General features: G+C 41.5%; 1 long non-coding RNA gene across 2 annotated transcripts; it reads right to left on the bottom strand.

Moving 5' to 3' along the window:
• Positions 1–10,919: 10,919 nt before the first annotated feature.
• On the bottom strand, positions 10,920–15,734 carry LOC147854057 (uncharacterized). Of its 2 annotated transcripts, XR_015531183.1 has the most exons (7): positions 15,013–15,734; positions 14,769–14,916; positions 14,610–14,674; positions 14,393–14,486; positions 14,170–14,298; positions 11,098–11,192; positions 10,920–11,010 (listed from the first exon to the last, which is right to left on the bottom strand). It is a non-coding gene; the product is annotated as an uncharacterized LOC147854057 (long non-coding RNA). The 2 variants fall into 2 exon arrangements; XR_015531182.1 differs by having other exon boundaries at positions 14,769–15,734.
• Between the last annotated feature and the right edge of the window lie 1,296 nt (positions 15,735–17,030).

Genomic DNA, 17,030 nt, shown 5'->3' with positions numbered 1-17,030 from the left:
AGGTTTATCAATCCAACTCGAATGCAATATATATAGGCTTGCAATCAATCATGGATCATTCATTAGTTAATGCTATGCAAACGAAAGGGGCCAATATCGAACAAATTACGGTTCCCCATTTATGATTAAGAGCTAGATTGACTACAAATCATGGCCCAGCTAATCGTGGTTAAGGGCTAAACAGGTTTTAGCTAAACCATCATTAACATAGTTAGTGGTGTCTACAATAGATTAAGAGCGAGGGTGAGAGACAAGCCGTCGTCATCATCCGCATTAGGGCGACCGTGGCTGTAGTAGTTAAGAGAGTGATTAGGGTTCCCGTGATTGAAATTAAGAAGGTGATTAGGTTTCGCGTGACTGGGATTAAGAAGGTGATTAGCGTTCGCGTGACTGTATCGTCGAGGCGCAGGCCACCACAGGTGAGACTGAGCGGTAGTGGCGCTGCGCAGGGACAGCAGGTCCTTCTCCTCCATAGCCACTCCTGCGGGTTCATTCTCAACGCAGGGGCCGGCCACGAAAAGCAGCAGCTCCGGCGGCGGCGGTGGCCTGGAGGCGGCGCGGGCCTCCGTGCTGTCCTGGTCGCTGCCGTACCCGAGGCCGGCAGACGGATCGTGCGCCGCCGTACAGGAAGACGAGTTCTCGGGGCTGTCCTGAGTGGCGGCGGCGGCGGCACAGGCCCTGAGGTCAGCAGAGCCTAATGGCGGCGGCGGCGGCGGCGCTTTGATTTTGCGGCGGATGGTGCCGTCGTCGTCCACCGCCCAACCGGCCTCATCGCAGAGCGCCTTGAGGACCTCGTTATGGTCGGCGTGCTTGGGCAGGCGGTAATTGCCATGGGCGCGCAGCCCTGCGAAGATTCGGGCCGCCACCGCCCGGCGCCGCCGCTCGCGCCGCTTGTTGTTCTCCCTCTCCCGGGCGGAGGGGAGGCGGAGCAGTACGGACGGCGCCGACTCCGACTCCGCCCAGCCGCCCCGCGGCTTCACCACGCCGTTCACCGGCCGCCTCACCACCCATGGGCCTGACGTGGCCTTTATGCAGCCTCGCACGGATGGGCTCTGTCTCCTCAGCCGCCCAGGGTTCGAATCCGCCTCCGCCTCCATCTCCATCTCATCCGTAGATTAGGTCATGAGATAAACTGGTGTTCGTGCAGAGAATTAGGGCTCTCTTTATGACAGGAAATCGGCGCGATATATCCTAATAATAACTTAAGAATTTCACAATCCAGATCTCTGATTGAATTAGGGTTTGGAGCTGAGGAGAGAAAAACTAGTTATTAGTGCTAGTGTTTCAGAGTAACCGGTAGAAGGACTTCTGTTTCTGGAAGGGAGTTGGGATGAGACTATTAGGGTTTAAGGCAGAAGGCAAAGGTAAATTTGGATTTAGGGTTAGTGGAGCAGAGAAAATTAATTTAGGGTTTGAAATGTCTGAGACAATTTTTGTTTTCTCCTAGGTCGTGTTAAGGAGAGAACTGGATGAAGAAGAACTTAAGCAAATAAATAGGAGTAATAATTAATGGTAATTAGCTAGTAAAAAATATTATAAATTGAATTTAAAAATAATAATGGATTCTGAATGTACTTAATATTAAACGATTTTGTTTAAATAAATAGAGTAAATAAGTGAGCGGTAAAATAATAATAGATTAATTATGGGCGGGGGGCAGAATCATTTGCCGGAATCTTCCAGATTCGTTGTCGAATCTCTTTCTTTATCTATTTCGTGACGTGCACAAGATACTTATTTATTTTTTCTCAGAGAGTTAATAGTGAAAATGGAGAAATGCAAAGAAAATAAAAATCCGTGAAAAATAGAAATAAAAAACATTCGAAAACTCCAAAAAAGCAAAAAAAAAGATTGATGGACCGAAGAAAGAAAATCGCGAAAAAAAATAAATATATAAAATGGAAAATAGTAGATGCAAAAACAAATCTGCGAAAATCAGACAGTTGCTGGCCACGTGGCAAAGACCTGAGAAAGGAACAGGTAAATCAATTGTTTTGACGGAATAAGAAGTGCCACGTGGATGCGTGCGAATAAGAAGATGCCACGTGGCGTGAGGTCGGTTTTCTTCCCCGGCGTGCGAAAATCAGAATTGTTTTCTTAAATGTACTTGTTCTCTATTTATTTCTTCTCATAATTAATTAATTAATTAATTATTTCAGCGCTTCTATGTTTATTGTTCGTTTTGTATTTGTTTTAGTTTTCGTATGTTGTGATTTTTGCTTTTTTGAAGGGGTTTAGTTAGTTGCGTATGGTTTCTAAATTTTAATTCGCGCGTGTCCGCGCGCGTGTGTGAAACCGCCCAAAAGGGGAAAAAACACGCCTTCCTCTAGAGAGAGGCCTTCTTATTTTGGGGGTGGGTTGGTAAAACTATGATGATGTGCGTGTAGGATGATACGATACGATTTTTGACCTTTACCTTAGTCAATAGCCAACCACCACATTCTCTTCATTTTCCTTCCTTTCTTGCTTGTCCATGGCAAGTACATAACCATCTCGTACCAACACATTAAAACAATACGAGGAGGGCATTCTTGTGATACTTGAAACCACTAGCTCCTCATGACTTCTCGTTTAGTGTGGTATGCATTCATCTTAACTGACATCTAGTTGGAGCCGGCAGGGTTTCAAGTGTCAATGTGCTGCGTATAATTAGATCCCACCAATGTGACCTTCTGCCTTCGTTTCTTACAAGCTTCATCACGAGCTTTAGTTTGTTTAAATTTTCTAAAGTTAATCAAGGTGATGTGTGGCCGTTGTCGTGAGGTGACATGTGTGTGTGAAGAGAGGAACATGTGTTAAAATAGGGTTTGAGAGTGGTTTGGAGCAAACGGTAGCTCACATGATAAGAGCGCTTAACATTGTTAATTAAGAAGTGCATGATGACAAGAGATCACAAAAGCGATCAAATGGGAGAGAAAAGTCATTGGGGTTATGGATTATAGGGATTACATGCCCATGCTTCATTTCAGGTGGTTTTGAATCAAAATAGCATAAGAATTTATGACGGACAAGGCAACCATCTTACTTTTTTTCACACTATGAGCACATATTCATGATGTAATTTGTCTTGTGGATTTGATAACCGCTCATAATGGTTTTTTAATGTAAACTATATTGTTTGGATTGATTAAATGGGAAAATTCCAGGGGTTTTTGTCATTTAATTGACGAGAGGCAAGACCTTGAACTAACACTTTCAAATTGGGTTTAGGCGTAGCCAATGTTTCTCAAAAGGGTCGATGTCAAAATATTGTGGAATAATAGGGTGGTTAAATAAGAGACTCAAACTTGTCATCTATTTTGCGTACAAATTTGAGTATTTGTATTGTCACAAAACTGGTTAAAGGTGAATGTAAGTGGATGTATGTTGACTTACTAGCAAAATTCACACAGAAACTTGGGCTCATAAAAAACTGTTAGTGCCAAATGGCATAGTAATTATGTGAGTGGATCAAGATCATTATTGGTGTCATGGGGTTAATGTGATAGCTAATGGTTTTCTCCTTGTTAGGTCATTGCCAAGTCAAGCAAGCATACACACTATCATTCGATAGGGGTCTGTGGTGGGTGTCCATGGCCAATGGGTGTTTTGTATTACCTCCACGTTCTCTCTCTATACCAAAATCCCTCTCAATGGGTCCTATGGGTCAATATTGGCCTCTCTACGGACCCTAAAAATATCTATCTATCTATCTCAATCTCTCAAATATACCTTAATCTTAAGAAGAAGTTAAGCTATTAACATATACTTAAAAACTTAACATGTCAATTAATCACTTCATGAAAAGAAAATATGAGAAAGGAAAATACAATAAATTTGCAAAGATGATTTATTGTTAAGTGCTTGGATTGCAACACAACCAGTCATGAATAAGAGCGCATCAACAAGGACGTAATATGTGTTGAAGGACCTACAAAGAGGAAACAGCAAGAGGAAAAGAGGCAAAGGGACGTCGAAGTGTGAAAGGCCCATACCCTAAACGTGAATGCTATATAAACCACATAGTAGTGGCTTTGTAAGGGTTCCCCCATTTGTAAAGATCTCCTTATTGATTAAGAGCTAGAGCTTCCTCTCCTCCTTCTTGTAACCTTTAAGCTTAAGAGAGATTAGTGAAGTGTTTAGTTAGAGAACACTAATCTCTCTTCTTTGTTGGTGCTAGACCTCTTAGCAAAGAGGGTTAATAAACATATTCATTACTCTTGTTGTCTATATTCATTATGCCATTTTCTATGAGAGTGAGCTTGAGAGAGTGAGAGAGATATCGTGCTTAATCATCTATTAATTGTTAAGTGAGTGTGAGGCTCAGAGGTGTCTGACAACCATCTTCGCCCGATTCGCCATCAAAAGGGTATTACGCCGGTCCGAACTCCGCAAATGACATCGAGGAGCTTACTCCATCGATACATAGATCCTTCACATCTATTTGGCGCGGCTGCCGGGGATACAACTGATGCTTGAAGCCTATTTCGAGTAGTCAAAAACTCGTAGGCAACCCACTTAACGAAGGAAGAAATCAAAAGAGAACCACTATTTTCTGTTTTTGCTCACTAATTCACAGTTTAATTAAGTTCATTTTCTGTTTTTAAAACACTCACTATTTCACATTTGCACTAAGTTAATTTTCTATTTTTCAAGAATTAATTTACCCTTAATTGCCCGGACATTAGCAAGCTATTTGTTCGGTTAACGCTAAGCATTGTTGAGATTTAGCCATTGCAGGGCAAGCATAACCACTGCGATTCTTGTGGATTACGATCATTCTACGGGACACGAAATGACCGTTGGTGCCAAAAATTTCAAATTTTCCACGCAAAGTTTGTCGAAAGATCAGAGTTCGATAAGGGAAGCATCCTTCAACGAAAGATCAAAGTTCGACGAACTCACATCCTTCGACGAAAGATCAAAGTTCGACGAACCCACATCCTTCGATGAAAGATCAAAGTTCGACGAATCCACATCCTTCGACGAAAGATCAAAGTTTGATGAACCCATATCTTTCGACGAAAGATCAAAGTTCGACGAACCCATCCTTCGACAAAAGATCAAAGTTCGACGAGCCCACATCCTTCGATGAAAGATCAAAGTTCGACGAACCCACATCTTTCGACGAAGATCAAAGTTCGACGAACCCGCAAAAACTTGACAAGGAAACATGGCCGGATCCTCATGGACAGAGATGTTTAAAACCTGACCCACATGCTAGGAGTCCACCCAAACCAACCAAACAAACGATGCTGACCCACCTAACCTGACTCGATACCACAGAGGGTGGCTAACTCCGGGGACGCTACCAAACATGAACCTCCCATCGAGCTAAGGAACTAAAGCACCTCTCAACACGCCCCCTCTACAGGAGAGCCCAATGGCAGACCCACTTAGCGTAGAGCCACACATACGAGACACCGCACAGGAGTTACAGGTGATAGAACAAGAAATCAATCTATGGACGGTACAACTCGCGAAAGGAGGACAACCGGAAAGCATCACTCAAGATATCGAAGCCGCTTTGGCAGAAAGGAAAGATAGATTCACACGAGTGCAACAAAAACTTCACCTCCTAGAAACATCATCGCACATGCACCGTCAAGGCCGCGAACGTAGCCCCGTACCGCATTTGAGCACAACGGGCGACAGTCCAAACGAAGCCCACACACAACGACACCCAACACCACCACGTATGGACACGATTCCTACACCCGACCAAACTACCTTGACACCCCCAAACGCCGAACTTGTGCCAGCGTTACAGTCCATCCAAAACCTCGTAGCATTGATGGAAAAAGAACGAGCACCCACGGACCATCCAAGAAACCCTACAAACAACAGTGGGAAGAGTGCTTCCATTTCTAAACTAGTATCCCGTTTTCTCGGTTTCCGTGACGCTTATGATCATGTCGAGAGGTTCAAACAGATCTATCGTGTTTATGAGCCCCTCACAGAGACCACCAAGGTAGCCACATTTGGGCTTACACTCGATGACCAAGCCGAAATTTGGTTTCGAACCTTGAATGAAGACATCATCGGGGATTTCGAGTATGTCATCGAAGATTTTTGGATAAACTTCGCTCATCGCGGGAATAAATGGAACCTGATTGACCAATTTTTCGCCCTCAACCAAGAAGCGAACGAGACGGTCATGGATTACATATGTCACACGAAAAGCCTGCACCATCTTTGTAGCCCGAGTGACAAGATGTCAGATGACAAATTGATGAGCCATTTCATCAATGGGTTGTTCGATCCGACACTCCAAAATTTCCTGATCGCCAGGATGTGTTGATCGTTCACTGAAGCTTGCACAATAGTGATGACCTTCGAAGATTCAATGAGCAGGTTACGGATACCCACTCAAGCGCCCACGAACAACCACGAGAAATCCTCGGACCTCACCCCCACTCTACCTACACCACTGAGACCACCCCGTATAGAAAGACCCCAAGCATACGCCCAAAGAGAAAATGTAAGGTGCATAGTATGCCATGGTCACCACACAAGGCACGAGTGACCCCTCCTCCACCAACAAAGGCCGCAATACTGTAAGTGGTGTAAAGCTTTCGTGATGCATCCTAAAGTGAACTGTTGGCAAGCCCTGAACGGGAGGTATGGCCAAACACCAATGGTGGAACACCCACGCTCACCCCCACTGCTTAGTTGCCCACAACTACCAGCGATACTTCCCCAACAACCTCCACTACCACGTATCGGCACCTGCCTCGCTGAACTAGAATATACCACTGATAGCCAAAACCAGGTCGGGGCGAACGCTTCCGAATACGAAGATTCGTACCGAGGGTATGGTGCTGAAGAAGAGGTGTTGTCCCACTTTGTGGATTTCGAAGGCGATCAAATACCTGTGTACGTCTTGAGAGGAGAACAACGAGGGCCGTCGATGGGACATCGCAACAATAACGGTCTAAGGAGGTCAGAATTGAAATGTTTCAACTACCAAGGCCCACATATGGTTAGTGAGTGCCCAACCAAGCATGAATACTACAACCGGATGGCACAACGACCACGCCATTTTTAGCAAGATTAATATCATACCAGCGAGCTTTGCACGAACTGTTTCCGGCCGAGAGCCGAGTACTGTAATCACTGTGAGCTTTATCATTTAATATAAGTTTCGCTTTTACTATTCTTCTATCTGTGTATTCTCCCCGTACTTGTCAATCGAGCTACGTTTATACCTAATGGGTTGTAGCCCGTGTCCGCTCCTCGTCCTCCTATCCTCTTCCCCGTGTAGAAGAGGCTTCCATGTAACACAATCCCTTGATACCGATAGCCTGGGGGCTCATCGAAGGTGTTTCCCCAGAAACGGTTAACACAATTTGACACGCCCAATTACAGCTGTAAGGTCACAGCGAACTACGTAGGAGGCAACTCCAGCCGCCATTATGGCGCCCAATCGCATCACCAGTCTCAACCACCTGCTCGACGCCCAGAGCTAGTCGAAGGAACTTTTGACTCGGCGGTCACTGACCAATCGTTCTAGGAACTATCAGAGGCTCACCGGTTGCAATCCTCGCCACCCGATATCCAATCGCGAGTTGATTCCGCACCGACCTCCCTGCCGAGCCCTCCAGAGGTCACCCAACCTGACCCTAACCCTTTGTTGGCTTTACCTAAGGACCCGGATCTCGATACCATGCCTTACACTTACCCACGATATACCGACGGCCCCGACGCGGAATCACACACCCGTGCTTTCATGTCCACATGGCAGGCCAACCACTCGACGCTGCAGTTATCGGCTGCAGAAATCGAGGCCTCCAAAATCGTGGAATTTTCTTTATCCCTCGATGGCTTGGCTGCTCGATGGTACTCCCACCTCGACATGGGGGAGGTCACAACATTCCAGGACATCCGAACAAAGTTTCTAGAATTATTTCACCGCCAAGTTCCGAAGTGCGAACTACTTCGGTAGTTCTTTTCCATGAGCCAAGAACCTCACGAGACGATCGCCCAGCTTTGCCCCGATTCCGGAAAGGTATGCAACCCGACGAAGTTCCGATAGACAGTCGGAAGCCTTATATACTTGACCATCACCCGACTAGATCTCAGTTGCCTGATCGGGGTGATAAGTCAGTTCATGGTGCGACCGACCGAGGGGCACCTTCAGTGTGCGCAACACGTACTTCAGTACGTCAGTGGCACTAAGGACCAGGGGCTACTATATCGGAACGGTACAACCCCACAGTTGGTCGGCTACAATGATGCCGACTGGGCCGGCAATGTCGCCGATCATCGATCCACGTCTAGATACACGTTCTCTCTTGGGAGTGTTGCGATCGCGTGGATTAGCAAGAAGCAGTCGACAATTACGTTGTTGAGCACCGAAGTTGAGTATAGAGGGGCGGTTGTGGCGACATGCGAAGCCATATGGTTGAAGCGGCTACTTAAGTATCTGCAGGTGGAGGTATCCGATCCAACGACAATCTACTGTGACAACCTTAGTAGCATCCAGCTAGCAAAGAACCCTGTCTTCCACGCCCGGACTACCATTTCGTCCTTGAGCGTGTCCTCTCCGGTGAAGTCGAACTTCCGTATGTTCCGACGGATCGGCAGACCGCCGACATTTTCACCAAGCCTCTTGGTCTGGACAAGTTGCGGCAATTCTCGGGTGCGCTTGGGTTGCGTCACCTCGACGTGCCTAACTTGAGGGGGAGAGATGTCCCGAATGACCATGGAAGGTTGAGAGAAGTTCCGGAAGACTGCGACACCGAGTCGGATGACGAATTCGATCTCGGATCGGCTGAAGAAGCCAAGGGCGGATCCGCGGAAGATTCCGAAAGCCGACATAAGGGGAGAAGTCGAAAAAAAGAGCTGAAGCCATCAAGGGTGAGAAGACCGAAGACAAGTTGGAGATAGCCAACTCGAACGAAAGTGAGTCGGTTCGGATGTTTGATTTTGGATACACTGAATCAATTGACGACCAAGCGGAAAAGAAGGTAGCAGAAGAAGCTCCAACACCGCGACAATAACGGAGCTAAGAAGGGTCACACGAGCACGCAAGTCGACCGAAAGGGTCGAGGCACGTGGAATCGAACAGGTCGAGGAGCGCGAGCAAGGTGTGAAGCCAGAAGGAACCAGAGCGTAGATCCGGAAGAGCAGATGGAACCTCAAGTTGAGCTTGAGGGGGAGTGTTGAGATACAAGCTCAACATTGGTTGGGATTGATCGGTTGGGCCAGACTGGTGCGTAAACCGGTGGGCAACGAGAAGGCGTAGCGGTGCGTAAACCGTGAGACCGTTGGAAAGATATTCCGAGCAGGAATATATTTTGGGAGTTAGTGTAGAGCTCACTTATGAGCATTGAAGTACGTGTCAGTACTTCTATTAGTCCGTATGGACTTGTATAAAAAGTGCTCACTGAGCACATCCTATGTACAAATTGAGTATTATTTTGAATTGATTCTTTTTTCCTGTGTGTCTTCTCTCTCTATCTCTCCCGCGTACTGTGTATATTCAAGCTCTCCATTAAACCTACGTTTTTGTGTTCGGTTTTCTACTTGCTTCTGCACACTATTTTTTATAGCCACAAAGTTGGACTGTTTTAAACAAATTCAAAATGATGGCATTGCCCCAGATACTGTCACATATATTTTGTTTTCTTGCAAAAGCACAAGAGGATATGTAGAGAATAAACAAGATAAAGAATCATTGAATTATATTTAGTTTATGCAAGATCAAGGTAATGTGGAATTGGGTTTTGTGAAGAAACTCTTATTAATGGATATGCTAAATATGGGCCAACTGAAGACGCCCTATGTTTGTTAGTTGTTAGAGCAAATGGAAATGATGGCATTCCCTCTTGGAGCAATGACCTATATAAGTGTCCTAAATGCTTGTGGGACTCTTTGATTGATATGTACATCAAATGTGGTCTGATAATGGAATGTGATTGCATCTGGATATACTGACTATGGGCTCGAAAAGCAAGTGTTTTATGGCTTGGAACAAATGCAAGTAGAAGAAATTTCTCCTGACTTTGCTTGATTTGTCTACTTCTTGAAAGCTTGTTTTGGCGTAGAGTCTCTAACAAGAGGAGGGGAATTACATGGTGATAATGCAAAAGAAGGATTTGAAAAAGATCCTTTTGTTGGTACAGTAAATGTGAACCAATAATTGAAGCCCGAGAGCTTTTTGATGGATTATTATTGGTTGGAGATGTGGTACAATGGACTGCCATGTTATTGGGCTATACTAAGCATGATAAGAATGAGGATGCTATACAACTCTATCTTCAAATGCTTGTGCAAGGCCTCTTACCTAATATGATGACATTTCCTGGTATGTTGAAAGCAGGTGGCAACATGGGAGATATACAGAAAGGGAACAACTTCCATGTTCAAATGTCCTCATAAAACATGAAGGTCACACAAACAAGTGCCTTATTGAGAAGTATACTTGAAGATTAACAAGTCTTTGCCATAAGACAAGCAAGAAGTCTTTTTGAATGGTCTAGTTTAATTTCGAGATATGCTCGAACGGAGAAACTGTGTAGAAAACATTTAGCACAATTATTGTTTCAAATATCGTCTCATGGAATGCACTAAAAAGAGGCTATAGAGACTATGGATATGCTGAGGAGGGGTTGTATTAGTTTTGAACAGATGCAACACAATATATGTATATAGTTTTCCTTTAATTTTAATACCAATGGAGGATATTTTTTATGGAAAAAAAAATGTAAACAATCATATGTTGGCTATCTCACAATAGCCCTCATTTATTTTAATATATAATATAACAAAAGTTCATGAAACCAATTCTCATAAAAATGAGATGAAACTCGACTCCATTACATGGAGTGGCTTATATAGTACATATTTAAAGTAAAATTTTATAAGGTGTATTGGTAGAGCTTCAGGGGGAGATCCTCAAGTTTCGGTGCAATCTCCCAAGAAATGATGAAGTGGTTTTCATGGTTTTCAAAATGAAGTGGCAAGCCAAGACAAATACCCAAAAAAGGCTTATCTTGTGGCATATAACCATGCAAACCATCAACCAACCTCTCAGTCAATACTCTTCTAGTTTACCACAAGATAAGAGCAATTATTCATGCTAATGTATAATACATTTCTCATGATGAAAAATACCCTTGTTGTATGATGGAGTCCATAGAAGTTTGAAATGCTCCTACACCCGGACCTATCAAGCATTTTGCATTTTGCATTTTCATGATACACTTCACCTGGTCAAAGAGAGTCTCTCTCTCTTTGCATTTTGTTTGTCTCTCTCTCTCTCTCTACATTATGTTCAACATTTATTCAATCAACATTTTGAACATATCACTACTTCATAACAACATTTATTACATTGAAATGCAACAATGGTCGAGTCAAATGGCATAAGCATTAATGCACTACCTTTGTTCTAATATAGCTTTAAAATTAACCAAAGTGGAAAAGAATAGATGAACTGATATAATCAACTTGAAAAACAAAATAACATGGATTAACCCCACATATGTTAGTACGAAGATGATCCATTATAAAACATTTTTAACACACATGAGAGAAACGATTCATCATCGAGCCCTCTTATATGGGCATACATCTATTCATGCACTAAGCTTGTGTGCTTAGGGCAATTGTGAACTTCTTCACATCAGTTAGAGATTGAGGTAAACAAATATACATGAATACCTACCTCTTCAAGCAAGAATTTGTCCATTGTCATCAAGGAGTAGAATCTAAAGAATATTGTTTATCGTTGTAATGTTTTTTATGAAATTAGAGGGAGATATCATCGTTTCTTTAATTGAGAATTTTGGCCACTATGCAAGGTAATGGAAAATGAGGACCAACGGTGCGTGAGGCTAGATACACAAGAAGTTGAAGTTGTTGAAGGACAACAATACAACCACACAAGCTAATAAACAAAGAGCAACCACAAGTTTCTTATCTCCGTTACTCTTACTCATGGTCAAGTCAATAAAGGGCGACACTAATGGACTCCCAACCGGGAGAATGTAATGAGGTTTCAATATATTAGGCACTAGAATTTGTTGTGCATACAGATCCTTAGGAAGAAAGAAAGTACAATATATTTGAGTTGGGAATTGTATATGTATAGATGATGTGAATCAAAGGCATGTGTTGCATGTGCTACAAAAACAACTCTCATCTTTAATCTTTTGCTAGCCTCTTTAGTGCCTTACAAAAAAGGTTCATAATAGTTTTGTCTCATGGTATTAGAGTTATGAGGTCTCCCATTAAACATCGTTTTGTTTGAGCAACCAATTGTTTTTTTCTTTTTCATTTCCATCCTTCCCACCATATTGAGAACCCCCTTTTAAACAACCATATATTGTCCCCACATAGAAGTATTATTTAGGGAAGTGTAGGTTGCCTTTGTGTACGTAGTTATAACAATCCTTTTATAGCTTTAGATTAGGAATTGCATAGGATGAGGTTGTTAAAATACAAACATTTGTGGAATATTATAAAAGGGATTGAGCCCAACCCTACGACTACTACTGTTTCATCTTCAATAGACACACAAGCTAAAGTTGATTCTTGGCTAGACAAATACAGTCGTGTCCATGGTCTTCAACATGAAGCCTCTAGTTGTTTGTAAATTTCTTGGCAAAGATGATAAGGCAACAAAAGAGTTTTGGGATTTAGTTCAACAAAGGCATTGTAGACCCAATAAGAATCACATGATAGCCTTGGAGAGCCCACTAGCCAAAATTTAAAGTTTTGATGGTCCAAATTATATTGAGCAGAACATAATTTATCTCTCTACAAAAGCAACTTGTTTCCTTAGGAAGCAATGCCACCAAGGAAGAATTTGCGCATCATTTGGTGACCAAGATCTTAGAATATTTCGAGGCATTTTGTGACACAATTTTCGTTCTTCCCATTACTCCATGTTTGAATATATTTACTATGATGTTACAAGATACGGATATGAGGCCAACTAGCACTTCAAGTTCTAGAGAGACTCGTCTTTTCCATGTTAAAGGCAAAGGCAAATGGAATGCCTGTCCTGAAGAAAATTTAAAAAACTAGCCAATAATCCAACCCAGAAAGAGCAACCATGTCATCTATTGTGGCTATAAAGGCTACATCCTACCTAATTGCCTGAAAAAGAGGGATATAATATATTCCAAGCTTGAAACTAGAACTAACACTAGTCATAAAACCAAATAAAAAGTTTTCTTAGGCATCAATGTTAATTCTTCTGTCTACAATTGCATCCTCTCTTCATGATTGGATTGTGGATAACGTTTGCTCAAGTCATGGTTTATGAAAAATCTATATTGTGTGATATACAATCACACAACTCTCAAATTTTTATCAAAGAGTTGTCCAGTGTTGAGTATATTTGTGTTAGACTTCTTGTAGTCAACAACCAACTATTTTCAAAATTTATTGCATTTAGATTGTCAAGTTCAACTAGCCTATTGTGTCTACGTTGATAGTAACAGGCAAAAATGAAGTTGGCTTGTATCATCTTAACAACTCCACCAACCCATTATTGTCCTCTAATCTTGGATTCTTGAGGTTAATATTGAACATCTAAGTAACTTCACAATCTTGCCAAGCAAATTGACACTAAATGATTTGCTCCCATTTGCACAGACGTATCAATTCATCTTTGGTATAATTCTTCTTTGCCTTAGATAATACTTATTTCAATCTGTTACAGGTCATTTATTTCAACCCCTTATTTATTGTACAACTTTTTCTCTAGGATTCTAGTTCTCGGCCAAATGTGACGCATTCTCTAGGTTTGAAGATGGGTATCTAATCTAAAGCAACCTCTAGGTTTGAAGATGGGTATCTCGAATTGAAACCAAGGCCTCCAAGAAGGTTTTTCGAGAAATCAGATCTGACAGCGATCGTCCACCCTTTTCTTGGCAAAAGAAATTGCACTCGTCTGTCTTAATTTTTTGTTTTGTCCCGGGACCCCAACCCCCGTCCATACGAAAAACCGAGGGGTAGAAAAGTGACACAATGACAGGACACAATTGTGTTGTGTTTGTGTTTGTGTTTGTGTTTGTCTGATGGGATGTGTGGCCTCTCAACTTTTGGGGGGTGAAAACCAAAGCCTTCTTATAAGGAAAAATCAAGAAAAGATTCAAATGTAATAGAGCTAAAATCTTCTTCTTCTTCCGTTTTTTTTATGATGACAATAGTAAAGAAAGAAATCTAATGAAATACCTGCTTTTTCTTTACTAATTGTGAAGACATATCAACCATCCAAACTCTTCTGCTGCTGCTGGTAATCAGAAGCTGTGGTGGCGTCGCCACTTCTTTCGTCGCCAAATTATAGCCAGGTAGTGACCAGTTCTGTACACAAGGAGAAGAAAACAGATGATTCGTCAGAACTATCTCCATCGCTGGGTAATCAGGAAGAATCTCTAGAAAAGGAAGGAGAACGAACCGGAAAGGCCATGTCGGGAAGACCTTGCAGAGGAGGAGGAGAAAGACGACAGAGAGTAGTCGAGATACAATTACTCGCAAAAAACAAGGAATGCCTAAAATTTGCAGACAATGTTCTTTATAAATTAACTCTAAAACCCTAAATAAACATTGCAGCCTAGCAAAGAGTGCTCACAACACTATTTAGATCATTTCAGAGCCAAAAGAAAAAGGTTTACATTGTTCAAAATGTTTTCTATATCCGTATGATTTTTGCTGTAAGCTGCTCCCTCCCTAACTTCAGCTGAGAAAAACTCAATTAATTTTAATTATTATCTCAAAGATAGTTCAAATTTCCAGATGTTTAGTATCTCAATTTTCTAACAAGATTATCTTACCCTAAATTTCGTTTCGTTTAATATTTACACATTCTTGCATTATGGAAGTGTATTTTTTCTGCAGTTTCCGGCTCTACCTCAGATTCAATTGGACTTCATTCTCTGTGGTTCATAAACACCTGCTCTGAATAATCTACTTATCTTATCTCTGCACAATTAAAAGAAAAGGAAACACTCCTTAATTAACACTGCTCCTAATTAGAAACATATCTTTGATAATATGGATTTCCAAAATTATGCTCACCCAATTTTGTGTTGATGATAAGTAGAATTAATCTGCATAATATATGTTGTGAAGAATGATTCATTATTCCCATCACAATCAACACAATTAAGAAGTATTAACCTTGTGCCAACATCCTCGATTGCTTTATCAAAATCATGTATTAATCGATTTGCGCGCCTTTACAATCATACTCCACTTTGTATAATTAAGGAGAAGTCCTAACTCATTAATCTTAGAAATGAGGTTAAGTGTATATCATAATGTGTGTGCATCAACATGATGAAATTTTATATAATAGACCTAGAATTCGTTAAATGCTTGAAATCCGATTAATCTTACAAACGAGGTTAAGTGTACATGTCATAATATGTGTGCGTCAATCAACATGATGAAATTCTGTAAAATTATAGACCTACAATCCATTAAATGATTGAAAATTCTCAATCTCTAACATGTTCCTTCTTGTCTTAGGAACCTTTGTATTTGTAAATGGACCATCCCAAACATGCTAATCATACTATTAGGACTTGCATTTATGGGCATCACGGGATGCCTATTTGGAACTTTCATTTATGGACAATCCAAACCAACATACATGTCTACATCACTTATTAGAAAGACACATCAAGAGGTTGCGTTATGAGAATGCATCACACCTAGTCCTTTGGGTTGTCTCAATTTCTAGGAGATTGTTTTCTTTACAAGTTGAATTTAAAATAAGTACAATCGTTTAGTGTAAAAATTGTTGAATGATGAACCCAATCAATAGATAAAGAACTGGGGATAACCCAGTATTACATTAGTGGTAGAAAAATTCCTTACATGGAAATCCACTTGTTCTACATAACTATCAATGTAAATTGCGAATGACTGAATCACTCTATTGATGTATTGTACTCTTCCATAAGCCAAGTGCACCTTATAGGTATGATCACTTACGGTGGGTTGGATTCCCCATATCTGAACCAAATGATCATTTACAGAAGTATGTGAGCTTCCTGAATTAAATAAGAACTATACTCAAGATCCATTGATATACCCGTTTGCATGTAGTAAACCATTGGATCCCAATACTGAACATTTACAACTACTTAAATTATGTGTATAGACCTCAAAGACATCAGGACTCTGACCTTTATGGTCTGCAACTTTGTTTTTGTTGTCGTGCTCTTTGCATTGGAGCTTCTAACATTGCTCTTTTGTGTGACCCTTCTTTTTGCAGAACATGCAAAAGGATTTTGTCTCTTATAATCATGATCCAAGAATTCGTTGGGTGTTTTGTGTTTCCAAGCGAATTGTGATTGCTTAGTCCCTAGCGCTTTCGGTTTGTTATGGTTCTTCTTCGAAGTACATTGATAACAAAGGACTATTTCAATGGCCTCTTCAAAAGATTTCGGATCCTTATCATGCACTATCCAATGATCGTCTGAATTGGAAATGTCATTGACAAAATAAGCAATTAACCAAATGTTCCCTTCTAGACTCGATTTTTGAAATTGGGCTCTAGTATGGTGAACATAATCTTCTTGTGAGGAAAAATTTCAACTAGAGAGCTTCATTAATGCTTGTGATGCCTCGGTGCGAGATGGTGGTTGCAGAAATTAACCCTTGAAAACCTTGACAAAGTCTATCCAGGTATCTGACACCATGATATTGCCGAAGTTTAGCAATCTCATTCAAGGTAAAATTAAGGAAATTTTGTATTTGTAAAAAATACTACTCAATGGGGATTGCACGAGGAGGATTTCCTTGAATCCCCTTCACATGGGAGGATGTCATGGGGTCATTATTATGAGCCATAAAAATATGATGTATGACAAAGAAATAGGATGAGGTCAAACAAATAACCATAACATCATGTCGTGATGTAAACATATCATGGGCAAACATTAATCGAGATCATGATCTCATGTCTATACCCCTCTTGACGTGTGAGATGAGGTTCAAGATTAGGTAACTATGGTAACACAAAGGTGTTTTAAAAACCATGGGGGTGACAAATGCATGTCTTTCCCGATCTCTATATCGATTATTTC

The sequence above is a fragment of the Azolla caroliniana genome, unplaced genomic scaffold, assembly GCF_043228905.1.
Source record: "Azolla caroliniana isolate FFs.n. ecotype wild unplaced genomic scaffold, voAzoCaro1.0.p SCAF_16, whole genome shotgun sequence".
Classification (NCBI taxonomy): domain Eukaryota; kingdom Viridiplantae; phylum Streptophyta; class Polypodiopsida; order Salviniales; family Salviniaceae; genus Azolla; species Azolla caroliniana.
Note: the sequence above shows the minus strand (reverse complement) of the source record. Positions and strands in the feature narration are given on the sequence as shown.